Here is a 25,325-nt window from a genome sequence, read left to right as displayed (position 1 = left end):
AAAAGAACTTTTATTGTTATGAATAATGCCAAGCACATATATTTCATTTACTTCAAGTCATCTATTTTGTTCTGAATCAGAAATCTAGAGTGCTTATCTTTTAAAGAATGATTTGCAATGTATCATTAGAAAATCTTATGTAAAATTGCTGAATGTTTCCATCCAGTAATAATTATCTCTGCAACCTTTAAGGAAACCACATAAACTTAAATCTTTACAAACTTTATAAAAATAGCATTTTTGGTGACATGGTCCTACTCAGGGAAGAAAGAGCACAACCAAAAAAATTATTTCTTATTAGAATAAAGGAAAGTAGGAGCCAGGACTAAACATTATTTCCTTTATAACCATGACTAAACTATGAAGTTTAATTCTTATATTTAAGGGATTAGATTCCCAAGATATCAATAAAATCCTATTAAACATGTAAATAAAGGCCAGTCATTGAAATTTAAGTGGATTATCTGTGACATTTCTTCATTTAACTATTAAAAATTACTCTAAGTGTAAATACACTATGTATCTTATCTTTATTCATTATCGCTGGCCCCCCTGCCATCCTCTGTTGAATGTGTGAATAGCCTGAGTTTTCTATAACATAACTTTTTTATAAATTATAATTTTGTCAGGAGACAAAGAATGCCTCTGTTTATTTACTCTTTTAGTGAAGCATTATTGAGCATTTCTCTGGGCAAAGAATTCTAACAGGCATGGGGAATATAGAGATGAACAAAATAAGATACCTACTTTCAAAGAGTTCACAAACTAGAGGGCTCACAGAAGACATGCAAACCATGACACAGGATAGAATAAAAACCATACTAAGTAGAAGCTCAAGAAGTGTGTTACAGAAACACAAAACAAAGAATGTTTCTTTCTTGTTTCAGCTAACTATAGCAGGAGATATTTTGCCAAATCTGGCTCCCTGTGCACCAATGCCAAATAAAAATACAGAGACAGAGAACTGGAAGATAAGAAATAGAGAGGCTTTTTATTTTCTTTGCCAGGCAAAGGGAAGACACAGTAGGCTAACGCCTCAAGAACTGTGCCCCCCTCCTTGAAGAATTGGAAAAGATTTTATATGTGGGGCTCATGGTCTGGGGTAGGTTGATAAGGATCAAAGTAGTGAAGGTCTTGCATTTCTTTTCTTCTGCAAATTCCTGGCCAAAGCTGGCATCAGGCAGCTCAGCAACCTGCTCTGTTGTCACTGAAGTTATAGGTCGTGACTTTCTTTCTGAAATGAGGAGTGCTACAAGAGAGTTGTAAGGGAAGAAGAAATGCCAAGTGCAAAGGGTAATTCATATGGAGTCAGAGAATAATCAGTTTTGTGAAGAACAAGTCTAGCTACAAGTGTTTGTTAGTAGTAACAGCTAAAGAATAACCAAGATTGCTTAATTCTTTCAGGCCTGTTTATGTTGTTTCCCCAGCCTGTTCATTGTTTCCTTATTTTCCTTGTTTATCAGAAAAGTCTCATTTCTATTTTTGCTGCAACAGTGTCAGGACAGAGGTAGAATTTTATGAGTCCTTCTGGATTCAAAGAATAAACGACGGGACTGTGTGAGTCTTCACCCCCATTTTCTTTGTATTCTATGATTAATCAACCTCTGAGGACATTTCCTAAGTGAACAGAGATTGGATGGATAAATGTCCCACTTAGAGTCAATGCACAGAAAAAATAAACACAACAGCAACACACTGAAAACATAAATACAGATACTGGCATAAATATACTTTGTTAATGGGTATGTCTTTTGTCTTATTTGATAGTAGATCGGCATGTGTGCACTTTTATTGCTTCCTTGATCTCTTTACTCCTTAGACTAGATAATTGAGTTAAAGGATGGCCATAACACTGCAAAGAGTGGGCTAATGGCTGTGCCCCAGGAAAAGGAATCCTTAGTAGAGAAGCACAGGGATATAAAGGCTACATTTCCAAAAAAATATCAAGAAAATAGCAAGGTGGGAAGCATATGTAGAAAAGGCCTTTGGTTTCAGCCAACAGAGCAGATAATGTAGGATTACTGCAATGATACAAACATAACCCAAAACTACAAGCAGTATAGCCGTGATGATCTCCACAGCATGTACAATTTCTACAACCTTGATTAAAATAATCTATCAGTGTTCATGCATGTCAGATTCAGGATGAGATCAAAGTTGCAAAAGATATTTTGAATTTGGACCACAAAATAATAGTGTAGATATTCAAGCAATCTCAGGAAGTGACATGAGGAAGCCACAGAAGCAACAGCCTACAGTCAGCTGAGTGTAGGGCTGAGGTTTTATGATTGTGGGGTAATAAAAGGGGTTGAAGATGGCCAGGTATCTGTCCTTAGCCATGGTGGTGAGCTTGCAAATCTCAGAAATGACAAGAGAGTAAAATAAATACATATTCAGGAGGCAGTTAGTCAGAGAAATGGTCTTCTGTTCACTGACTTGATTGGAGAGTATCTTGTGGATGATGGTTGTAGTATACCAGATCTCCAGGAAGGACAGGACACTAATGAGGAAATACATAGGAGTGTGGAGGTGGGAATCCAGTTTGATGAAAAAGAAGACCATAAGGGTCCCAGTGATGATGAACAGGTAAATTAAGAGCAAGAGATAAAAATAAGAGTTCATCTTCCTGCAAATGAAAAAAAAATCCAGTGAATATGAATTCAATCACTGCTGTCTGATTTTTACTTAAAATCTTCTCAATGTGGGGCAGAAAAAAAAATAGAAAAAAGGAAGTAGTAATTGGATAATCAATTCATTCATTTATTATATTTTTATTTGTTCATTCAAGTATTTGGTCAGAGCTTACTATGTCCCATATGCTGTGTAATATGGTCGAATGAGAGGGATCACTTAAAAAGAACCAATATTCCAAATGCATATATTGCTGTATTTCTCCTAGCTAGCCACACCATAAGATTCAGCTTATATAGGCAATTGCCTCTGTTATCCAAGGACACAACTTTATATTTAGCAGAATTGTCCCTTTTATATTTCCTTCACTTCTTTCATCTATATCAGCCCCTCTCCTGTTCAGAATAAAGAATAAATCAGGGTTCAGCTCAAATAATACTTCCCATGAATTATTCTAGTTAGATTAAATTTTTCTCTCTGTGGTACTCCCATAGCAATTAATTTTGCACTTTCTATATCATGGCTAATAATACAATATCTTGTCTGCTTCTCCAATTCCTTTTTATACTCTATTTTAATCAGATGTTTTACACTAATAAGTGCTCAGTAAACATGTGTGAATGTGGGGAGGCAGGCTTGTCTACCAGCACACTTAAGCAGTCATGGCTCCAACACAATAGAAAGGCATACACAGCCCACATATAGGAGACATCCTCGTACGCTGTTGGTGAGACTGTAAATTGGTGCAACTACTATGGAAAACAGTACGGAGATTTCTCAAAAAATTCAGAATAGAACTAGTACATGACCCAGCTATTCCACTCCTGGCTATTTAACCAAAGAGCACAAAAACTCTAATTTGAAAATATATTTGCACCCCTACATTCATGGCAGCATTATCTACAATAGCCAAGATACGGAAGCAACCTGTGTCCATTGATGCACAAAGGGATAAAGAAGATGTGATACACACACACAATGGATTATTAGTCAGCCATAAAAAAAAACGAAATCCTGCCATTTGCAGCAACATGAAGGAAACTTGGAAGTGTTATGCTAAATGAAATGAGTCAGATGGATAAAGACAAATAATACATGATTTCACTCATATATGGAATCTTAAAAAAACAAACACAGAAAACAGATTAGTGGTTAGCAGAGGGGAAGACTAAACTCTAATTGGGTTAGTTGGGGAGAGGGTAAAATGGTGATGGATGGTAAGTAGACTTGTGGCGGTGATCTCTTTGTAGCATATACAGATGTTGAATTATAAAGCTTTCCACTTGAAACTTACATAATAAAAATATATGAATGGAAATGAATTTTATTGAAAGTGGAGAGGTAAGTAGCATATGGCTGAGCAAGTTGAATTCACAACTATGGCAATTTTGACCTGAATTTTGAAAAAGGAGAAAAAGTTTGTCATCTCCCTTTTTCCTGTAGATGAGTACAATAAATTCAGTTCTTCTCAGTGGGCATGTCCTATGTGGAGCAAACAAATAACATGGAGGAAGAAAATGATATATGTAATTGGAGTTGGAAAGAGTGTTTGACTACTTGATCTCCAATACTTTTTGGAAGAAGATAGGGAATAAATATATAAATGAAACAAATGCCTTATCCCACTTAATGGAACTTTCATTCTTCCAGTTCTTTAGACCAAATTCTTTGGAGTCAAGCTTGTCTCCTCTCTCACGCCCCATATTCAATCAGTAAGCAAATCAATTAGTGATACCTTCACAATATTTCTAGAACCAACTACTTTTTTTTAAATTACAACTTCTTTATTATATAGAGTTTTAGTAATTTCTTATTGGACAACAGATAACATTCTAAAGAAAGAAACAATATAAATTATATTCCTCTCCTCAAGAATAGACCTAATATAACTGCTTTAGGAGTCTCTTCACTTTGCATAACAGATATCCTAAAAGTTTATTGTGATATGATTTGACATCTCTGGATGTTTTGGGCAGAAATTATTTCAAACAGAACAAGAGAGAAGTCACCTTGTCCACTGAAAGTCCTGGGGATGTCACAAAAGCACCCCTGGTACTGTTGGAGAGAGTCCCCTATAGTCTTGAGATATTATAGTAGTTTTTGAGTCATGAATTTAGGGACTCGGGTTTTAGGAGCTGAGGCAATGCCAAGGGCCCCATGATGCCTGGTGATATTTGAAGGAATCTGATTCTTAGGATTCAGATGTAATGACCAAATGGACTTCTCATTCTAATTGTCAAAAGGAGGCCAAATTGCTGAATTGCTCTCTTGCTAGTACAGAGAAAAGGACACTGCAGTGTATAATGGAACTCCACCAGGTTAGAAGGCTTTGTATGTAGCCTATTTTAATGTCGGGTTTAATCCTGGGTTTAAAAACAAAACTCATAAAAATACATTGATTTCATTTACCATCTTCTCTCTTTTAAAACTACTACCCATAGGTATACGACTTAATATTTGGAAATGGCAGGCCACAGGATTCATCCTTTTTATTTAAAATTGTGTGTGTGTGTGTGTGTGTGTGTGTGTGTGTGTGTGTGGAGGTGTGTTTATTTTTTTGCATATAACCTATGCACTTCCTCCCATATACTTTATTTTTTATTGGAGTATAATTGCTTTACAATGTAGTGTTAGTTTCTGTTGTATAACAAAGTGAATCAGCTATACGTATACATATATCCCCATATCCCCTCCCTTTTGAGCCTCCCTCCCACTCTCCCTATCCCATCCCTCTAGATAGTCACACAGTACTGAGCTGATCTCCCTGTGCTATCGAGCTGCTTCTCACTAGCTATCTATTTTAGATTTGGTAGTGTATATATGTCAATGCTACTCTCTCACTTCTCTTTTACTTCACTATGTATGACAAACTCTAGGTCTATCCACCTCACTACAAATAACTCAGTTTTGTTTCTTTTTATGTCTGAGTAATATTCCATTGTATATATGTGCCACATCTTCCTTATCCATTCATCTGTCGATGGACATTTAAGTTGCTTGCACGTCCTGGCTATTGTAAATAGTGCTGCAATGAACATTGCGGTACATGACTCTTTTTTTTTTTTTTTTTTTTGCGGTACGCAGGCCTCTCACTGTTGTAGCCTCTCCCGTTGCGGAGCACAGACTCCGGACGCGCAGGCTCAGCGGCCATGGCTCATGGGCCCAGCCGCTCCGCAACATGTGGGATCTTCCCAGACCAGGGCACGAACCCGTGTCCCGTGCATCGGCAGGCGGACTCTCAACCACTGCGCCACCAGGGAAGCCCCATGACTCTTTTTGAATTACAGTTTTTTCAGGGTATATGCCCAGTAGTGGGATTGCTGGGTCATATGGTAGTTCTAGTTTTAGTTTTTTAAGGAACCTCCATACTGTTCTCCAGAGTGGCTGTATCAATTTACATTCCCACCAACAGTGCAAGAGGGTTCCCTTTTCTCCATACCCTCTCCAGCGTTTATTGTTTCTAGATTTTTTGTTGATGGCCATTCTGACTGGTGTGAGGTGATACCACATTGTGGTTTTGATTTGCATTTCTCTAATGATTAATGATGTTGAGCAGCTTTTCATGTGCTTCTTGGCCATCTGTATATGTTCTTTGGAGAAATGTCTATTTAGATCTTCTGCCCATTTTTGGATTGAGTTGTTTGTTTTTTTGATATTGAGCTGCATGAGCTACTTGTAAATTTTGGAGATTAATCCTTTGTCAGTTGCTTCATTTGCAAATATTTTCTCCCATTCTGAGGGTTGTCTTTCAATCTTGTTTATGGTTTCCTTTGCTGTGTAAAAGTTTTTAAGTTTCATTAGGTCCCATTTGTTTTTTTTTTTTGTTTGTTTTTATTTCCATTTCTTCAGGAGGTGGGTCAAAAATGATCTTGCTGTGATTTATGTCATAGAGTGTTCTGCCTATGTTTTCCTCTAAGAGTTTTATAGTGTTTGGTCTTACATTTAGGTCTTTAATCCATTTTGAGTTTATTTTTGTGTATGGTGTTAAGGAGTGTTCTAATTTCATTCTTCCATTTTTCCCAGCACCACTTATTGAAGAGGCTGTCTTTTCTCCATTGTATGTTGTTGCCTCCTTTAGAACCAACTACTTCTTAGAACATTCATACTGCAACCCTGGCCCAAGCCATCAACTCTTGCCTGGATTTTGCATAACCTCCAAGAGTGTCTGCTTTTCTCGTTGCCCTCTTTCAGTCTATCCTCAGCCTCAAACTAAGATAAATCTTATTAAAAGGTAAATGAAATAGTTTTACTTCTCTGCCGAAAACCCTCCAATGGGTCCCACTTTACTCCAAATGAAAAGCAAAAGCCTTTACAATGGTCTTTTAGTTCTTATGTAATCCGGCCCAAGAAACCTTTTTCTGACTTCATCATCTATGTCTCCACCCCCACCCCAATCACTCTATCCACGTGCCACCTGGAATGCCCTTACATTAAAGCCTTTGCACTTCCATGCCCTCTACCTAGAACATTCTTCCTTGAAATATTCACATGCCTAGAACTTATTTTCTTGTACTTCTTTTGGCCATAATTCAAATAATACTTGCTGAGAGATGCCATTCCTGATTACCTTACTTAAAATTAATCACATTCCAGCCCCAAAACTCCTTATTCGCTAACCGTATCTTATTGTTTTTTCTCCCTACCATCTCTTACTATCATTTAAAATATAATTGCATTTTATTTAGATTATTGTCCACCATCCTTTCATATATAGACTCTGTGAGTACGAGGATTTTTTTCCTGTTTTTAAAATAGTTTTATATGTAATGCCTAGAACAGCAATTGGTACAGAGTTGGCATGTAATTCCCTCTTTAGAATTATATGATATATACCGTTTCTATTCCTCTCAGGTTGCTGTTACATACAGAGCAAGTTTCTTGAAATACTTAAGACAGAGATAGTTCAAAGTCCCTATGGCTGATGGAAAAGATATAATTAGGTAACCATACTCATATTACAGAGGAAAAGTGGTGAAAGTGTTAATTGTGTCAGGCTATGAATATGTGCAAATGAATAGGTTAGAATAGTGATGGGAGGAGAAATTCTGAACTTATAAGTAAAATATCTAAGAAATTGTTTCCTAGCTGTATAATGATCAACATTTTAAAACTTTCAGCCTGCAATTAAGTTTTAGATTGTTCATACCTACTTGCCCTAAGGTAAATGAATTTAAAAGAGTAACAAACACTCTCTTTTTCTAGGAATCTAGATGCTCTGTTTCAATAGACAAACCTCTGAAAATCTATTATTGAAACTGCAGGAAAGTTAACAAGAGCAAAATAATGTCAGCAATGGAACGGTAACTCATAGCATCTCCTCCTTTTTGCACCCTTCATAGATGTGACAGTACAGAAAATCAGAAGTCATGAAGCAATTCAATAGTTATTTATTAAGGCCATTATTATGTAGAGCCCAGTGCTAGGCACAGGGAACAATGCACATATGAACCAATGACACAGTGCTTCAAGTCGGATGTATTAATGATAATTCAAGGTAGAAAGCAAGCAGTGTCATAAGAGTGGTACAGATAAAGTACAATGAAACTTCAGAGAAGTTACTGCCCATTGTCTCTGGAGTCCGAGTGTTGGGATTCCTGTCCTTGTTTGGCTACTTTTATGGGTAAATTACTTACCTGCTCTTTGTCTCAGTATTTTCAACTGCAAATTAGAAATGATGAGATGACTCATATTGTAAGTATTAAATAAAGTAAGAGATGTGAAACACTATGTGCTCGGCACATAGAGAAAATAAATTGCTAGTTATAATCAAAATAATTATTTATTCTCATTTGTTAAAGGGATGAATAAGTTAAAATATGCTTATTAGGAGAGTTTAAGAACAGCACAGTCAGTAATGCTGAGACAATACTATTAAGTATTGCTGTGGTGAGAAAAACATGGCAGTTTGAAGTCTGGACTCATTTTTGAGTCTATCATTAGCCAACTATGTGAACATAAAAAGTCTGTTTGCTTCAATTTTTTTTCTTTTCTTGATCTGCATAATGGATGTGATAATATCAACTGCATGAGTTTGTTATGAGGAGTAAGTGAGTTAATCCAGTGAAAACTTGGCTTATATGCCATAGTTCTTATTAAAACCAGCCTCAAGTCCTCAAGCCCATGTTTGTTTGTACCAAAAACTCTTCCTAAATTAAAAGCAAGTAGAGTTCTAAAGGTATATAAATAAAGATTAAAAAATAAAGGTAAGTATATGATAAATATTTTTCATGTCTCAGAACAAATACAATTTCTCTTTGCAATTTTTCTTGATTTTCCAACACAGTTACTACTTCTGCTATGATTTTATGGATTTTGTTGTTATTACTTTTTATATTGTACTTTTATGGGCCTCTCCAATTCTTTAGTGGAAACTCTTTTAGGTAGAAGTTCTATGTTTGTCCAGAATTTACCACACTGCTTGACATGTAAAATTTGCTCAGTAATGAATTGTTCAATATGTTCATGCAGATAAGGTTTCTGACATTTAAAAAATGATGGAAAGTAGTTAACAGTGAACATAAATATCCATCTTCAGATTACATGCTTCATTAGTTATGAAGGATTTTCAGTAAGTGATTATATATTCTTTCATTCATTTATTTATGTATTTAATATAATCTCCCCAAAATATCATAAAAATATAATAAGCAGGCTGGTGAGGTGGAAAGCAGTGTGAGAGAACTCACTTCTCAACCCTCAGCAATGTGAATTTTAAAAATCACTGTGAGACGTTCCACCAGTAGGTTAGCGCCGTGATCTCCCCTCTGAATGGTGTCCTTACTTTTGATCATCAGACACTGCCATACGCTGTTTCTTTTCCTTTTGCTTTTCTCTGTTTGGAATCTTCTTTATTCAACACACATGAACACACCCACGCATGAACAGATACACAGTTTAGCTAGGAAAATTACATTCACAATTTGGAGTGAGGGCGTATTTAATCTTAGAACGTTTTTAAGCAGCGTAGTAAAGCAATAAGATCTAAGTTTTAAGAAATAAAGTAGTCTCAGTTGGGAGAGAAGATAGAAGGTGAGAAAGTACGGATGTAAAAAGTTAGTTTCAGCTATATACATTTTTAGGGACAATGATAAATTTTGAGGGACAAGGAAAGTGATAAATAAATTTTATATTTTAAGGCAGGACAAGAACTTTTCAGCATAAAATTCTCTCTGTGTGTCCATTTGGGCCTCCTCTCTCTCTCCTTAATGTGCAGTGTGCATCTGCATTACACATCAAAAAGAACTTCTCAAAGATGGGAGTGTCTGCTGGACCATAAAGATCGTTTTGTTTTGTTTTGTTTTCCTTTCTTCTGACCCTAGCAATGTAACTTCTTTAAAAAATATATTGTTCTTTCCCAACTCTGTAGGGAGTCATGATGACTTGATGCTTGTTTTGTAACTGCTTACCTGGACTATGTATCCTTGTTGAACTTTATGTAAAATATCAATGCCATTTTGATGCATGATACTTTGTCTCAAAAATGTATCTGACTGTGCCTTTGACTTCTAACAGGAGGAACAGTTCTCAGAGCTTTCTGAGAGCCTGTCTCCCTGGTTACAATTCTCAGTTTGGCTCAAATAAAGTTCCTTTTATTCTTCTTAACTTGATTGTTAATTGGACTTTTATTGAGAAATTGATTATATACTACAAAATCTTAAAGCAGACAAAACATAAGAAAACTGTGTAACCCTTTCATATGGAGATTTATGTAAATCAATTCTGTAACAATATTGCACTGAGAAAAGTACTGTTAAAATAATTAATCTATCAGTAATTTCATTCCTCATGTTTTATGAAAAACATTAAAAATATATACACTATTTAAACCCAGTTACATTTCTCGTATCCCTTTTCCCCTCTTCCCTTATTTTCTTACACTAAGTATACTTTCTGAAGACATTCCTTTACCAAGACCTCTCCACCCACAACCTATGTTTTTTCTCACATCTTCTCTCTTCTCTATCTGAATTCTTTATTGGATACCATTATCCTCTTCTTATAAGACATTTCCCTTTACTTCTGTCTCTGCATCTGACTTTTAAGTATCATAAGACTTAAGGGTGAGGATGAGGGCATGGCTATGGCACACTAGTGGGAAAGTGAGGCTGACTACCATAGGATTCCTGTAGGTGGGCTAGGGAAGAGTAAAAATCTACTAACATTTGCATAGTAATCAGCTTTATTATTGCATCCCCATGAGGCGTGAGCCTTGGAGAAAAGCACCTTTTATGAAGCATGTATAAAGAGAAGAATCCACAAGAGAAAGAGTCCTCAAACAAAATAAGATTAAAAAAAATAAAGAGTCCAGCATCCTGAAATACAAGGGAGAAGAGGTTGAAAGGGAAGCATTGTTGTCCAATATGGTTGATCAGTTGTCTGGGACAATCAGAATGCAGCATGGTGATATTGGTTTATTTACTCAGTAGATATTTATTGATATTATTGCTTAATTAATAAGTACAATACATTTGATTACAGTGAAACCAAGGATTACATTTTTCAATTTATCATGAAAAAATATTGATTAGCTAATGAATGGGTTAGTTTTATTACTTTACTTTTTTTTAGAGCCAAGGTTTTTGTTTGTTCATTTATTGTACTTAAAATATTCTTCAGTGACCTTCTTGGCCTGAGATTCTTTGCCATAGTCCTTAACTACCACAGAACTGCAACCAACCCTTTTATGGGGTTTCTCTCTCTGTCAGTTTTAAAGAGGCCTATCCATTCTCCTCATTTCTAGTGGTCACTGATATTAATGAAGTTGATTTGGGGTTCAGCAAAACAGTCTCCACTAACTTGACACACACAGGCTCAATACAGGTAGACACAGGGCTTAGTGCCTGTTATTGACACAGACATGGAATTAATATTGTGTAGTACTGACAAGATATAAATCATACAAGGGATTCATAATAGAATTTGCTGAAAAACATCTAGACTGCTATTTATCAATACATGAATACTCAATTAGAAATTAGGGTTATTCTTCAAGTATATCCATTGTGGATACCATGGAGAGAACTTAGTCTTATGAAGATGGTTTTCAATTACCATATCTTACAAACAGAAGTCTTGACTCTGTTAAAATTAGTAAATTTTTACCCAGATTATTTCCACAAATTAAATTTACCTTGAATAAATTGAGTGGCAGAAAACTTAATCAAAAAAGTCAGATCCAAAATATGTCAAATTGAATAAAGTTTGAAATAAACTATTGAGTTCAGTTATTAGTGAATTTTTTTTATTGGTGACTTTTGGGAGACCAGTTTCAACAAAAGGCTGTTAGGAAAAGATGTATTGCAGGGAGTTGAGGATTAGAGGGCTCCAACAGTTATATAGACTCCCAACTACTAGATCTTACTTGAGGTCCCTGGTCTTATGAAAAATGATGTTAGCTTGACTTATGTGCTTTTTTATAGCTTCCTCTATCTCTTTATTCCTCAGACAGTTAATGAGGTTAAAAAAAGGGAGACAAAACTACAAAGGCCAGAGCAATGGTTATATCCCAGAATAAGAAGTAGGTGGCAGAGAAGTGTAGGTACATGAGAGCCACACTGCCAAAGAAAACCAGAAAGACAGTGAGGTGGGAGACGTATGTGGAAAATTCCTTGCAATGACCCTCAGCTGAACAAATACATAGAATTACAGCCACAATACCAACATAGGACATGAAAATGAGCATCACACCTGTAATGATCTCCACTGCATGGACAACATCCACTGCCTGAATCATGATGATGTCTTGTGTGTCTAGGCAGGCCAGGCTTGGCACTGGGAGGAAGTCACAAAAGATATGCTCAAGGTGATTAGAGCCACAAAATAGCAGTGTGGAGATCCAGGCAGTCTCAGTGAGGGGCATGATAAAGCCACAAATACAGCAGCTTAAAGTCAGCTGGGCACATAGCTTAGGGGTTATGACAGTGGGATAATGAAGAGGGCTGCAGATGGCCAGGTAGCAGTCAAAAGCCATAGCTGTCAAGAGACAAAACCTCACTCATGCCTGTGGAATGGAAGAAATACATCTGCAGGAGACAACCACTTAAGGAAATACTCTTGTCACTAAGCAGGCAAGACAGCACCTTTGGTATGGTAGCTGTGGTTTACCAGATCTCCAGGAAAGAAAGGGCACTAATAAAGTACATGGGAGTGTGGAGGTGAGTATTCAGCTGGACCACTGTGATGATGACTAGGTTTCCAACAACAATGAAAGCATAAATGAAGAGCAGTAGAACAAAACAGATGACAGGATCTCCCCAGGAATAAGGTAAAGCTGAGAAGATAAACTCCTGAGCAGTGGTTTAATTGGGGCTCTCCATCTCCAGGTGAGAAATGAGGATTTCAATTCCTACTGCACTCAAGCCTTCTAGGAGATGCTTACTATTGGACATAGAGTGAGTACACTTACCAAATGACAGCATCTGAATAAATCCCTGTATTGGGGCTATAGAAGAAGAAGGAATATTCCATATTCCATAGATGCTTACAACTAAAATTGGAGTATGGAAAAAAAAATACAGTCAGAAAACACAGCCAGTATTTTAGACCAATGATTCTCAAAATTCAGCATGCATCAGGATCACTTGGAGGGCTTGTTAAAACTGAGATTACGGGTCCCCATCCTGAGAGTTTCTAATTCAGTAGGTCTGGGGTAGGGTCAAAGAATTTTCATTTCTACCGGATTTCCAGGCAATGCTGTCTGCTGATCAGAGGACCATATTTTAAAACCACTGCGTTTAGACAAAGAAAGAACTAGATGAGGTAGTGAAAGAATAGCAAGGTGATGTTTTTGCCCATATTCAAGTCTTATTGATTTTCTAACAATCTCCCCATAACTGTTTCAAAATTCTTCCTTATAAACTCTCAGTTCCTCATCTGATTCTTGGCATATGATTTAATTGAACATTTTAATGATGAAGACAGACATCATTAATAAATTCCAACCTCTTCCTCCTTTTTCTGCCTCTAAATAACACATCCTCTCTTTCTTCTCTCTTTTCCTTTTCCATCTTCTAGGAAAATGGATCTGAAATGTATTTTGTACCAGAAGCCTTTAGTCAAATTAAATAATTGATGGAAACTGACTATGTCAAGCAAAAAATGCAAAGCTTTTCTAGTATAATTATATTGGGTGGTTGGGTGGAGAGAGAGAGCTGTAGTGTTCTGTAGAATACAGTTTAAATACAACACATTTTAATATATTGTCCTATTCATTTATCTCCTGTTCAGAACCATTTGTTTTACTTTCTTTAATGATTTCCTCTCTTCTGCTATCAAATATGCACAAATCTTATCTTGAGAGGAAAGTCCTATCTCTATTCAGACTATTTCTCTCCTTTGTGTCAACATCATTATTTCCTATCATGTTAATACGTATTTACTGTCTTCATTCCCTCCTGAATCCCTTTGAATCAATTATCTTTCAACTTTCCATATCTCTTTTCTTAAATTATACCAATGACTTTCTGATTGAAAATTCAATGGCCTCCCTCTGTCTTTGTTGCCACTAACCTTTGAAGGTTAATCACCCAATCCTTGGAAGTCTTTCTTTCTTTTGCCTATTCCACACTACATTATACAGGTTTACCTCATTGGCTATTCTGTCTTCCACCTCCTAAGTTTATGGAAATAACACAAAATTCTATCTTTGTTCTTTGTTTCTCATTCCATCTTCCCTTCTTCAGAGACAACTCATTTATTCAAGTTTATTGATAAGCTCCTTAGTTTTTCAACTCTCATTAACTAATGTGACTCCAGAATTCCTTGTTTTGTATCTCAGTCCTGAGCCCCACATTTTCTTCAGGACTCTCCCACTTAGATGAATCACCTTGACCCAAAGTTGCCACCTCCACCTGTTATAGAGTGAATTGGGTCCTTCCCCCAAAATTCATATGTTGAAATTCTAACCCTGATACCTCAAAATGTGACTGTATTCAGAGATAGGGCCTGTAGAGAGAGAATTAAATTAAAATGAGGTTATTAGGTTGGGCCCTAATCTGATATGACCAGTGTCATAAGAAGAGGAAATTTGGACACAGTTTCAGAAGGAGGCTCATAGGAAAATTCAAGGAAAGGCAGCCATCTACAAGCCAAGGAGAAAGTCCTTGGAAGACATCAACTCTGTCAAAACCTTGATCTCAGACTTCTAGCTTCCAGAACTATGAGAAAATAAATTCTTGTTCAAGCCATTCAGTCTGATACTTTGTTATCAGCCCTAGTAAATTAACACACCATCCTTACCCCCAACACTCAACCAATTTCCCTTGCTGATTTTCTTATTTTTGTTCTTCTAGATACCAACTTTACATATTTTTGCAGCTATTGTCCCATCATGTCTCAAACCTAGTTAATCATCAAAGTCTGCTTAACTTTTTTTTTGCTGTATTACCAATATCTTTTATTTCCATTGTCTTACCCCTAATTTAATGTCTAGTCATAATGTCTACACTATTGTAATGGGTTTCCAAATGCTTCTGGTCTTACTTTTCTCATACAAGCTTCCATTCCCTCAAGATTAATCTTGCTAGAGCATCAGTTTACTCATGTGACTCCCCTTCCACACCTGTACTTAAGTTTTACATTCTCATCATTTTCTTCCTCTAAATTGTTCCTTCTTTAAAAAGGAAACAATCTCAAATCCTCTAGGATAACACTTTTCTAATCACTGAGATAGGAAAAAAATAAGCTCCCTTTTTGCCTGTCATTGATTAATAACCTTGTGTTGTGTGTGCATTAGGAAAGGGCACTTTATTAATGGTCTATTGTTTATATTAGCTATAGATATACTTGTTCATTGATTATGTGATTAAGTCTCATCAAACTCCCAACTACATCGTCTTTCTTTAATATTGCACTGAAACGATTTTTTGTTATTTCAGCAGAAAACAAAGCCATCTTATCTACTGTTGCTGTAAAAATTATTCATTACCAATCCAGTTTAGTAAACCTGTTATTAATCCAAACATGTCACTTTCATTTTCTGGTCTCTGAATATTCCTGAAAGAAATCTTTCCTGCCTGAAATATCCTCTTGTTCTTTCCAAGCTCTGCCTCCTTTATATATTTTTTTGAATTTTATTTATTTTTTTATACAGCAGGTTCTTATTAGTTATCCATTTTATACATATTAGTGTATATATGTCAATCCCAGTCTCCCAATCTGCCTCCTTTTTAAACTAGCCAAATTCTACATATGTCTTTTCTAGTTTTAAAAAGCTAATCCCGGGCTTCCCTGGTGGTGCAGTGGTTGGGAGTCCGCCTGCCGATGCAGGGGACACGGGTTCGTGCCCCAGTCCGGGAAGATCCCACATGCCGCAGAGTGGCTGGGCCTGTGAGCCATGGCCGCTGAGCCTACGTATCCAGAGCCTGTGCTCCGCAACGGGAGAGGCCACAACAGTGAGAGGCCCGCATACCACCAAAAAAAAAAAAAAAAAAGGCTAATCCCACGTCTCTAATCACTCTATTTCCTGTAATATTTATATATCTATATATCTTTTCCTCTTAAGATAATTTTCCCTTTTAAGTGTTCTTGAGTTTTCGTATGCATATCTGATCTTTCCCATAAGTCTTGATGTCCTCAGTAATAGTCACCACATCTTGTGACTATGGTCCTATGAACTAAACTGGTCTACTAGTTCAAGAAAGTGCCCCTGAGCAGACCCAGATCTAATTCCCTATTCTATTGAAGAGATGTGGCCTAGCCAAAGAAAAGGTAAGGAAAATCGAAACCAAAAAGAAAAACTATTAGACTTTCCCCAGTGAACACTCTATCTTTATCCAAAGCGCAGTAAAGTCTAGTACAATTGTCAATGACGTTAATGCCTAACAGTGAACTGGAAATCTCACTTGATTACTGAAACACTGATTCCTAAAACATTTCAGAAATCAATCACAATGCTCATTTGTTGTTTTAAAGCCATCCCATGAGTTTGACCCCTTTGTATCCCACCCATTTCTTGGGAAATTTAGTAACTGAAATCATTTTTCTTTGTACTAACTTGCCTTATAACAATCTTTCCTGATTTCTCCTTGCCCAGACGTCCCAACAGTTACTCACAGTATCTATATTCATACTAGGGCTGCCTATTGTCACGTGTGAGTATTTTTCTTTCTCTGGATATCTACCATTCCCCAAAATTAGTTAATTTACTGACCTTGTTGCTGTTGGGTTCCAAAGTTGGAAGAAACATGGGTGAAGACTCTATCTTTCTCTACCCTGATGTGGTCAACCAAGTAAAGCTACTGAGACAAGAGACAAGCATCTTTTTCTCTTCTGCTATGTTTCTACCCTGAGCTCTCCATCTAAACAATATTTCCTTCATCAGTCAGTGATTAAAAAGATCTGACTTTCCTGTAGAGCTCTCTCCATCTCCCACACACCTTTGTGTGGACAAGTATATCTTTTTTTTTTTTACATCTTTCTTGGAGTATAATTGCTTTACAATGGTGTGTTAGTTTCTGCTTTATAACAAAGTGAATCAGTTATACATATACATATGTTCCCATATCACTTCCCTCTTGCGTCTCCCTCCCTCCCACCTTCCCTATCCCACTCCTCCAGGCAGTCACAAAACACGAAGTTGATCTCCCTGTGCTATGCAGCTGCTTCCCACTAGCTATCTACCTTAGGTTTGGTAATGTATATATGTCCATGCCACTCTCTCGCTTTGTCACAGCTTACCCTACCCCCCTCCTCATATCCTCAAGTCCATTCTCTAGTAGGTCTGTGTCTTTATTCCTGTCTTACCCCTAGGTTCTTCATGACATTATTTTTTTCTTAAATTCCATATATATGTGTTAGCATACGGTATTTGTCTTTCTCTTTCTAACTTACTTCACTCTGTATGACAGACTCTAGGTCTATCCACCTCATTACAAAGAGTTCAATTTCATTTCTTTTTATGGCTGAGTAATATTCCATTGTATATATGTGCCACATCTTCTTTATCCTTTCATCCGATGATGGACACTTAGGTTGTTTCCATCTCTGGGCTATTGTAAATACAGCTGCAATGAATATTTTGGTACATGACTCTTTTTGAATTATGGTTTTCTCAGGGTATATGCCCAGTAGTGGGATTGCTGGGTCATACAGTAGTTCTATTTGTAGTTTTTTAAGGAACCTCCATACTCTTCTCCATAGTGGCTGTATCAATTTACATTCCCAACAACAGTGCAAGAGGGTTCCCTTTTTTCCACACCTTCTCCAGCATTTATTGTTTCTAGATTTTTTGATGAATGGCCATTCTGACTGGTGTGAGGTGATACCTCATTGTAGTTTTGATTTGCATTTCTCTAACGATTAATGATGTTGAGCATTCTTTCATGTGTTTGTTGGCAGTCTGTATATCTTCTTTGGAGAAATGTCTATTTAGGTCTTCTGCCCATTTTTGGATTGGGTTGTTTGTTTTCTTGTTATTGAGCTGCATGAGCTACTTGTAAATTTTGGAGATTAACCCTTTGTCAGTTGCTTCATTTGCAAATATTTTCTCCCATTCCGAGGGCTGTCTTTTGGTCTTGTTTATGGTTTCCTTTGCTGTACAAAAGCTTTGAACTTTCATTAGGTCCCATTTGTTTATTTTTGTTTTTATTTCCATTTCTCTAGGAGGTGGCTCAAAAAGGATCTTGCTGTGCTTTATGTCATAGAGTGTTCTGCCTATGTTTTCCTCTAATAGTTTGAAAGTTTCTGGCCTTACATTTAGGTCTTTAATCCATTTTGAGCTTATTTTTGTGTATGGTGTTAGGGAGTGGTCTAATCTCATACTTTTATATGTAGCTGTCCAGTTTTGCCAGCACAACTTATTGAAGAGTCTGTCTTTTCTCCACGGTACATTCCTGACTCCTTTATCAAAGATAAGGTGACCATATGTGCGTGGGTTTATCTCTGGGCTTTCTATCCTGTTCCATTGATCTTTCTTTCTGTTTTTGTGCCAGTACCATACTGTCTTGATTAATGTAGCTTTGTAGTATAGTCTGAAGTTAGGGAGCCTGAGTCCTCCAGCTTCATATTTCATTCTCAAGATTGCTTTGGCTATTCGAGGTCTTTTGTGTTTCCATACAAATTGTGAAACTTTTGTTCTAGTTCTGTGAAAAATGCCACTGGTAGTTTGATAGGGATTGCATTGAATCTGTAGATTGCTTTGGGTAGTAGAGTCATTTTCACAATGTTGATTCTTCCAATCCAAGAACATGGTACATCTCTCCATCTATTTGTATCATCTTTAATTTCTTTCATCAGTGTCTTATAATTTTCTGCATTTTTGTCTCCTTAGGTAGGTTTATTCCTAGATATTTTATTCTTTTTGTTGCAATGGTAAATGAGAGTGTTTTCTTGATTTCATTTTCAGATTTTTCATCATTAGTGTATAGGAATACCAGAGATTTCTGTGCATTAATTTTGTATCCTGCTACTTTACTAAATTCATTGATTAGCTCTAGTAGTTTTCTGGTAGCATCTTTAGGATTTTCTATGTATAGTATCATGTCATCTGCAACAGTGCCAGCTTTGCTTCTTCTTTTCCGATTTGGATTCCTTTTATTTCCTTTTATTCTCTGATTGCTGTGGCTAAAACTTCCAAAACAAGGTTGAATAATAGTGGTGAGAGTGGGTAACCTTGTCTTGTTCCTGATCTTAGTGGAAATGTTTTCGGTTTATCACCATTGAGTCCAATGTTGGCTATGGGTTTGTCATATATGGCCTTTATTATGTTGAGGAAAGTTCCCTCTATGCCTACTTTCTGCAGGGTTTTTATCATAAATGGGTGTTGAATTTTGTCAAAAGCTTTCTCTGCATCTATTGAGATGATCATATGGTTTTTCTCCTTCAATTTGTTAATATGGTTTATCACATTGTTTGATTTGCATATATTGAAGAATCCTTGCAGTTCTGGAATAAACCCCACTTGATCAAGGTGCATGATCCTTTTAATGTGCTGTTGGATTCTGCTTGCTAGTATTTTGTTGAGGATTTTTGCATCTATGTTTATCAGTGATATTGGCCTGTAGTTTTCTTCTTTGTGACATCCTTGTCTGGTTTTGGTATCAAGCTGATGGTGGCCTCATAGAATGAGTTTGGGAGTGTTCCTCCCTCTGCTATATTTTGGAAGAGTTTGAGAAGGATAGCTCTTCTCTAAATGTTCGATAGAATTCGCCTGTGAAGCCATCTGATCCTGGGTTTTTGTTTGTTGCAAGATTTTTAATCACAGCTTCATTTTCAGTGCTTGTGATTGATCTGTTCATATTTTCTATTTCTTCCTGAATCAGTCTTGGCAGGCTGTGCTTTTCTAAGAATTTGTCCATTTCTTCCCAGTTGTCCATTTTATTGGCATAGAATTGTTTTTTGTAATCTCTAATGATCTTTTGTATTTCTGCAGTGTCAGTTGTTACTTCTCCTTTTTCATTTCTAATTCTATTGATTTGAGTATTCTCCCTTTAGTTCTTGATGAGTCTGGCTAATGGTTTATCAATTGTGTTTATCTTCTCAAATAACAGGCTTTTAGTTTTATTGATCTTTGCTATCATTTAATTTCTTTTTCATTTATTTCTGATCTGATTTTTATGATTTCTTTCCTTCTGCTAACTTTGGGGTTTTTTGTTCTTCTTTCTCTAATTGCTGTAAGTGCAAGTTTAGGTTGTTTATTCGAGATGTTTCCTGTTTCTTAAGGTAGGATTTTATTGCTATAAAATTCCCTCTTAGAACTGCTTTTGCTGCATCCCACAGGATTTGGGTCGTCATGTCTCCATTTTCATTTGTTTGTAGGTATTTTTAATTTCCTCTTTGATTTTTCTTCAGTGATCACTTCGTTATTAAGTAGTGTATTGCTTAGCCTCCATGTGTTTGTTTTTTTTAAAGATCTTTTCCTGTAATTGATATCTAGTCGCATAGCATTGTTGTTGGAAAAGATACTTGATACAGTTTTAATTTTCTTAAATTTACCAAGGCTTGATTTGTGACCCAAGATATGATCTATCCTGGAGAATGTTCCATGAGCACTTGAGAAACTTGCTGGGCATTGAGTGAAGCTGGGTGCTGGTGTTGAGATGGATATCTCTGGGAGATTTTCGCCGTTTTGATGTTATGTGTAGCTGGGAGGTCTCTTGTGGACCAGTGTCCTGAAGTTGGCTCTCCCACCTCAGAGGCACAGCACTGACTCCTGTCTGCAGCACCAAGAGCCTTTCATCCACACGGCTCAGAATAAAAGGGAGAAAAAGTAGAAAGAAAGAGTTAGTAGAAGTAGAAAGAAGGAAAGAATGAAAGAAAGAAAGAAAGAAAGAAAGATAGGAGGGAGGGAGGGAGGGAGGCAGGGAGGAAGGAAGGAAGGAAGGAGGGAAGGAAGGAAAAAAGAAAGAAAGAAAGAAGATAAAGTAAAATATAATAAAGTAAGATAAAATATAATAAGGTTATTAAAATAAAAAAATAATTATTAAGAAAAAAATTTTTCTTTTTTTAAAAGAAGAAAAAAAAATCCGGACGGATAGAACCTTAGGACAAATGGTGGAAGCAAAGCTATACAGACAAAGTCTCACACAGAAGCATCCACATACACACTCACAAAAAAGGAAAAGGGGAAAAAATAATAAATTTTGCTCTCAAAGTCCACCTCCTCAATTTGAGATGATTCGTTGTCTATTCATGTATTCCACAGATGCAGGGTACATCAAGTTGATTGTGGAGCTTTAATCCGCTGCTTCTGAGGCTGCTGGGAGAGATTTCCCTTTCTCTTCTTTGTTCCCACAGCTCCCAGCAGCTCAGCTTTGGATTTGGCCCCGCCTCTGCTTGTAGGTCGCCGGAGGGCGTCTGTTCTTCGCTCAGATAGGTCGGTGTTAAAGCAGCTGCTGATTCGGGGGCTCTGGCTCACTCAGGCTGGGGGGAGGGAGGGGCACGGAGTGCGGGGCAAGCCTGCGGCGGCAGAAGCCGGCATGACATTGCAGCAGCCTGAGGTGCGCCATGCGTTCTCCCGGGGAAGTTGTCCCTGGATCCCGGGACCCTGGCAGTGGCGGGCCGCACAGTCTCCCCAGAAGGGAGGTGCGGAGAGTGACCTGTGCTCGCACACAGGGTTCTTGGTGGCGGCAGCAGCAGCGTTAGCGTCTCATGCCCATCTCTGGGTTCCGCACTTTTAGCCAAGGCTTGGACCAGTCTCTGGAGCTCCTTTAAGCGGCGCTCTTAATCCCCTCTCCTCGCGCACTAGGAAACAAAAAGGAAAGAAAAAGTCTCTTGCCTCTTTGGCAGGTCCAGACTTTTCCCTGGACTCCCTCCCGGCTATCCGTGGTGCACTAACCCCCTGCAGGCTGTGTTCACGCCACCAACCCCAGTCCTCTCCCTGCGCTCTGACCGAAGCCCAAGCCTCAGCTCCCAGACCCACCCACCCCGGCAGGTGAGCAGACAAGCCTCTCGGGCTGGTGAGTGCTGGTTGGCACCAATCTTCTGTGTGGGAATCTCTCCGCTTTTCCCTCCGCACCCCTGTTGCTGCACTCTCCTCCGCGGTCCCGAAGTTCCCGCCTCCGCCACCCGCAGTCTCCGCCCGCGAAGGGGCTTCTAGTGTGTGGAAACCTTTCCTCCTTCACAGCTCCCTCCCACTGGTGCAGGTCCCATCCCTATCCTTTTGTCTCTGTTTTTTCTTTTTTCTTCTGCCCTACCCAGGTACGTGGGGAGTTTCTTGCCTTTGGGGAGGTCTAAGGTCTTCTGGCAGCGTTCAGTAGGTGTTCTGTAGGAGTTTTTCCACGTGTAGATGTATTTCTGGTGTATCTGTGGGGAGGAAGGTGATCTCCGCTTCTTATTCTTCTGCCATCTTCCCCTCCTGACACGTCTTCTTAGGAGGCTTCTGGTATCTGCTAGACATATGGCATTGACCTGGTGGGGACTCTACACTGAGGAATTTGAGTGATATTCTGTAATAATACTTGAGATGATGGGAGGTCACATAGGTTTTTCCAGGCATTTTTTCCCATATTAAGAGTTCTCTCGCTTCCCACTTATCTCATTTCCCGTTTAGCTTATCTCATTATAACAATGAAGCGTTGCACATTCTAGAAAAACACTGATCCTCTGGAAGTGTTGAGAGCCTGACAAATCACTTTGTATCTCTATGATGGCCCTAACCATCAACCACTTGGCCGCTAAGAATCACAAAAAGGTCACAATTATTTTTTCCATTTCTTTCGTCCATCTTTAAAAATTTCAACTGCACAGTATGGATTTAAGAGCATTGTTCTGACTTCCTCTTATTTGGGCCAATAATGTGTGTGCTTTCTGCTGCTGAAACTCAGCTTCTGTTCGCTGGTGCCAAATAGAAACACAGAGACAGAGTTTTGGTTGAAGTAGAAAAGAGTAGCTTTTATTGCTTTGTCAAACAAAGGGGACTACAGTGGGCTAATGCTCTCAAGACTGTGTGACCCACTGATTTATCTTCCTACTTAAACAAAAGAATTTTTGAGTAGTAAGGAGTTTTATAGTGTTTAAGGAGCAGGGTATGATCAGCTCTTGGAAAATTCTCAGACTGGTTGACATCAAGGTGAAGTTTCAAGCATCATCAACCTTCTGGTTTCAACCTGTCTAGGGTCTATGTTATTATGGTCAGCAGTTTTCATCTGGAAGGCGTCTGCTCCCTGTAAAAACAACTTAGGAATGTGTGTCAGGCCTTTATCTATATCTTTCAGGGAACTGGGAGTTTGGTGATTCTGCTGTGTGGTGGATTTATAGTCTAAATAGCTACCAGTTTGTTCAGCCCAATAGCTATTGTTTATTTCTACATCTTCACATTTCCTGATCATTAACTCTTTTTTTCTTTTATGGTAGAGAGATTTTTTATTTATTTTGTTTTTACATCTTTATTGGAGTATAATTGCTTTACAATGTTGTGTTAGTTTCTGTTGTTCAACAAAGTGAACCAGCTATATGTATACATATATCCCCATATCCTCTCTCTCTTGCGCCTCCCTCCCACCCTCCCTATCCCACCCCCCTAGGTCATCACAAGGCACCGAGCTGATCTCCCTGTGCTATGCAGCAGTTTCCCACTAGCCATCCACTTTACATTTGGTAGTATATATATATGTCAATGTTTCTCTCTCAGTTCGTCCCAGCCTCCCCTTCCCCCACTGCATCCTCAAGTCTGTTCTGTATGTCTGTGTCTTTATTCCTGCCCTGCCACTAGGTCCATCAGTACCATTTTTCTAGATTCCATATATATGCATTAACATACAGCATTTGTTTTTCTCTTTCTTACTTACTTCACTCTGTATGACAGACTCTAGGTCCATCCACCTCACTACAAGTAACTCAATTTTGTTCCTTTTTATGGCTGAGTAATATTCCATTGTATATATGTACCACATCTTCTTTGTTCATTCCTCTGTTGATGAACACTTAGGTTGCTTCTATGTCCTGGTTATTGTAAATAGAGCTGCAATGAATATTGTGGTACACGACTCTTTTTGAATTATGGTTATCTCAGGGTATATGCCCAGTAGTGGGATTGCTGGGTCATATAGTAGTTCTATTTTTCATATTTTAAGGAACTTCCATACTGTTCTCCATAGTGGCTGTATCAATTTACATTCCCACCAACAGTGTAGGAGGGTTACCTTTTCTCCAAACCCTCACCAGCATTTATGTTTCTAGTTTTTTCAATGATGGCCATTCTGACTGGTGTGTGGTGATACCTCATTGTGGTTTTGATTTGCATTTCTCTAATGATTAGAGAGGTTGAGCATCTTTTCATGTGTTTGTTGACAATCTGTATGTCTTCTTTGGAGAAATGTCTATTTAGGACTTCAACCCATTTTTGGATTGGGTTGTTTGTTGTTTTGATATTGAGTTGCATGAGCTGCTTGTATATTTTGGAGATTGATCCTTTGTCAGTTGCTTTGTTTGCAAATATTTTCTCCCATTCTGAGGGTTGTTTTTCATCCTGTTTATGGTTTCTTTTGTTGTGCAAAAGCTTTTAAGTTTTATTAGGACCCATTTGTTTTTTTTATTTTTGTTTTTAGTTCCATTACTCTAGGAGGTGAATGATCATTAACTCTTGAGTCAGCCTTTTACTTCAAAAAGCGAGGACATTGGAGCTTGCATATGGTTTAATTTCTGCTGCAGAAACAGCCGAAGAGTTTCTAGTAACAGGAGAAGGAAATGTCCTGACTCATGGTCGTTCCTGTCACGTGTCCTCTATCTCCTGGTCTGTGGATTGGGACCCTCTGAAGTACCTAAAGTCCCTCTCTCCCCTTTACATTTAGATCATACAACACGTCCACATAAGCAGCACTAAAGTCTGTAATGGAAATGCATGAAAACCTACTGGTTATTGTGGTGCTCTTGCCAAATCCTCCTTGATTTTCCCTGACTTACTCCTGCATATTCAGATTTTTTTTAATTTTTAATCTAGACTTCAACTGTCTACTCCACAAACCTAGTTTGAATTAACTCAATCAGTTTTATTCTCCCTTCAGGTGACCTCAAATCATCTACTAAATGTACCAGGTCTTTGGGATCATTTTTCATTTCATGGTCTCATCCTATTTACAGATCAGATAGTGGGCTAACACAATATTATCTACTGATTGATTTCATTTATTTGACATCTCAGGATTATTTTTCAAATTGTTTCCATTGTACTATATGGGAAAAATGTGGAAAAAATATTTATTAAGTCCTCAACCCTTCTAGAAGCTCATTGCTCTTCCAGAATTTGAAGGATTCGTTGC

The 25,325-nt window shown here is 37.7% G+C and overlaps 2 pseudogenes; both read right to left on the bottom strand.

Moving 5' to 3' along the window:
* Positions 1 to 1,756: 1,756 nt before the first annotated feature.
* LOC132515441 (olfactory receptor 6K2-like) lies at positions 1,757 to 10,094 on the bottom strand (annotated as a pseudogene).
* Positions 10,095 to 11,981: 1,887 nt separating this feature from the next.
* On the bottom strand, positions 11,982 to 12,947 carry LOC132515906 (olfactory receptor 6K2-like; annotated as a pseudogene).
* Between the last annotated feature and the right edge of the window lie 12,378 nt (positions 12,948 to 25,325).

The sequence above is a fragment of the Lagenorhynchus albirostris genome, chromosome 2 (genome assembly GCF_949774975.1).
Source record: "Lagenorhynchus albirostris chromosome 2, mLagAlb1.1, whole genome shotgun sequence".
In the NCBI taxonomy this organism is placed as follows: domain Eukaryota; kingdom Metazoa; phylum Chordata; class Mammalia; order Artiodactyla; family Delphinidae; genus Lagenorhynchus; species Lagenorhynchus albirostris.
Note: the sequence above shows the minus strand (reverse complement) of the source record. Positions and strands in the feature narration are given on the sequence as shown.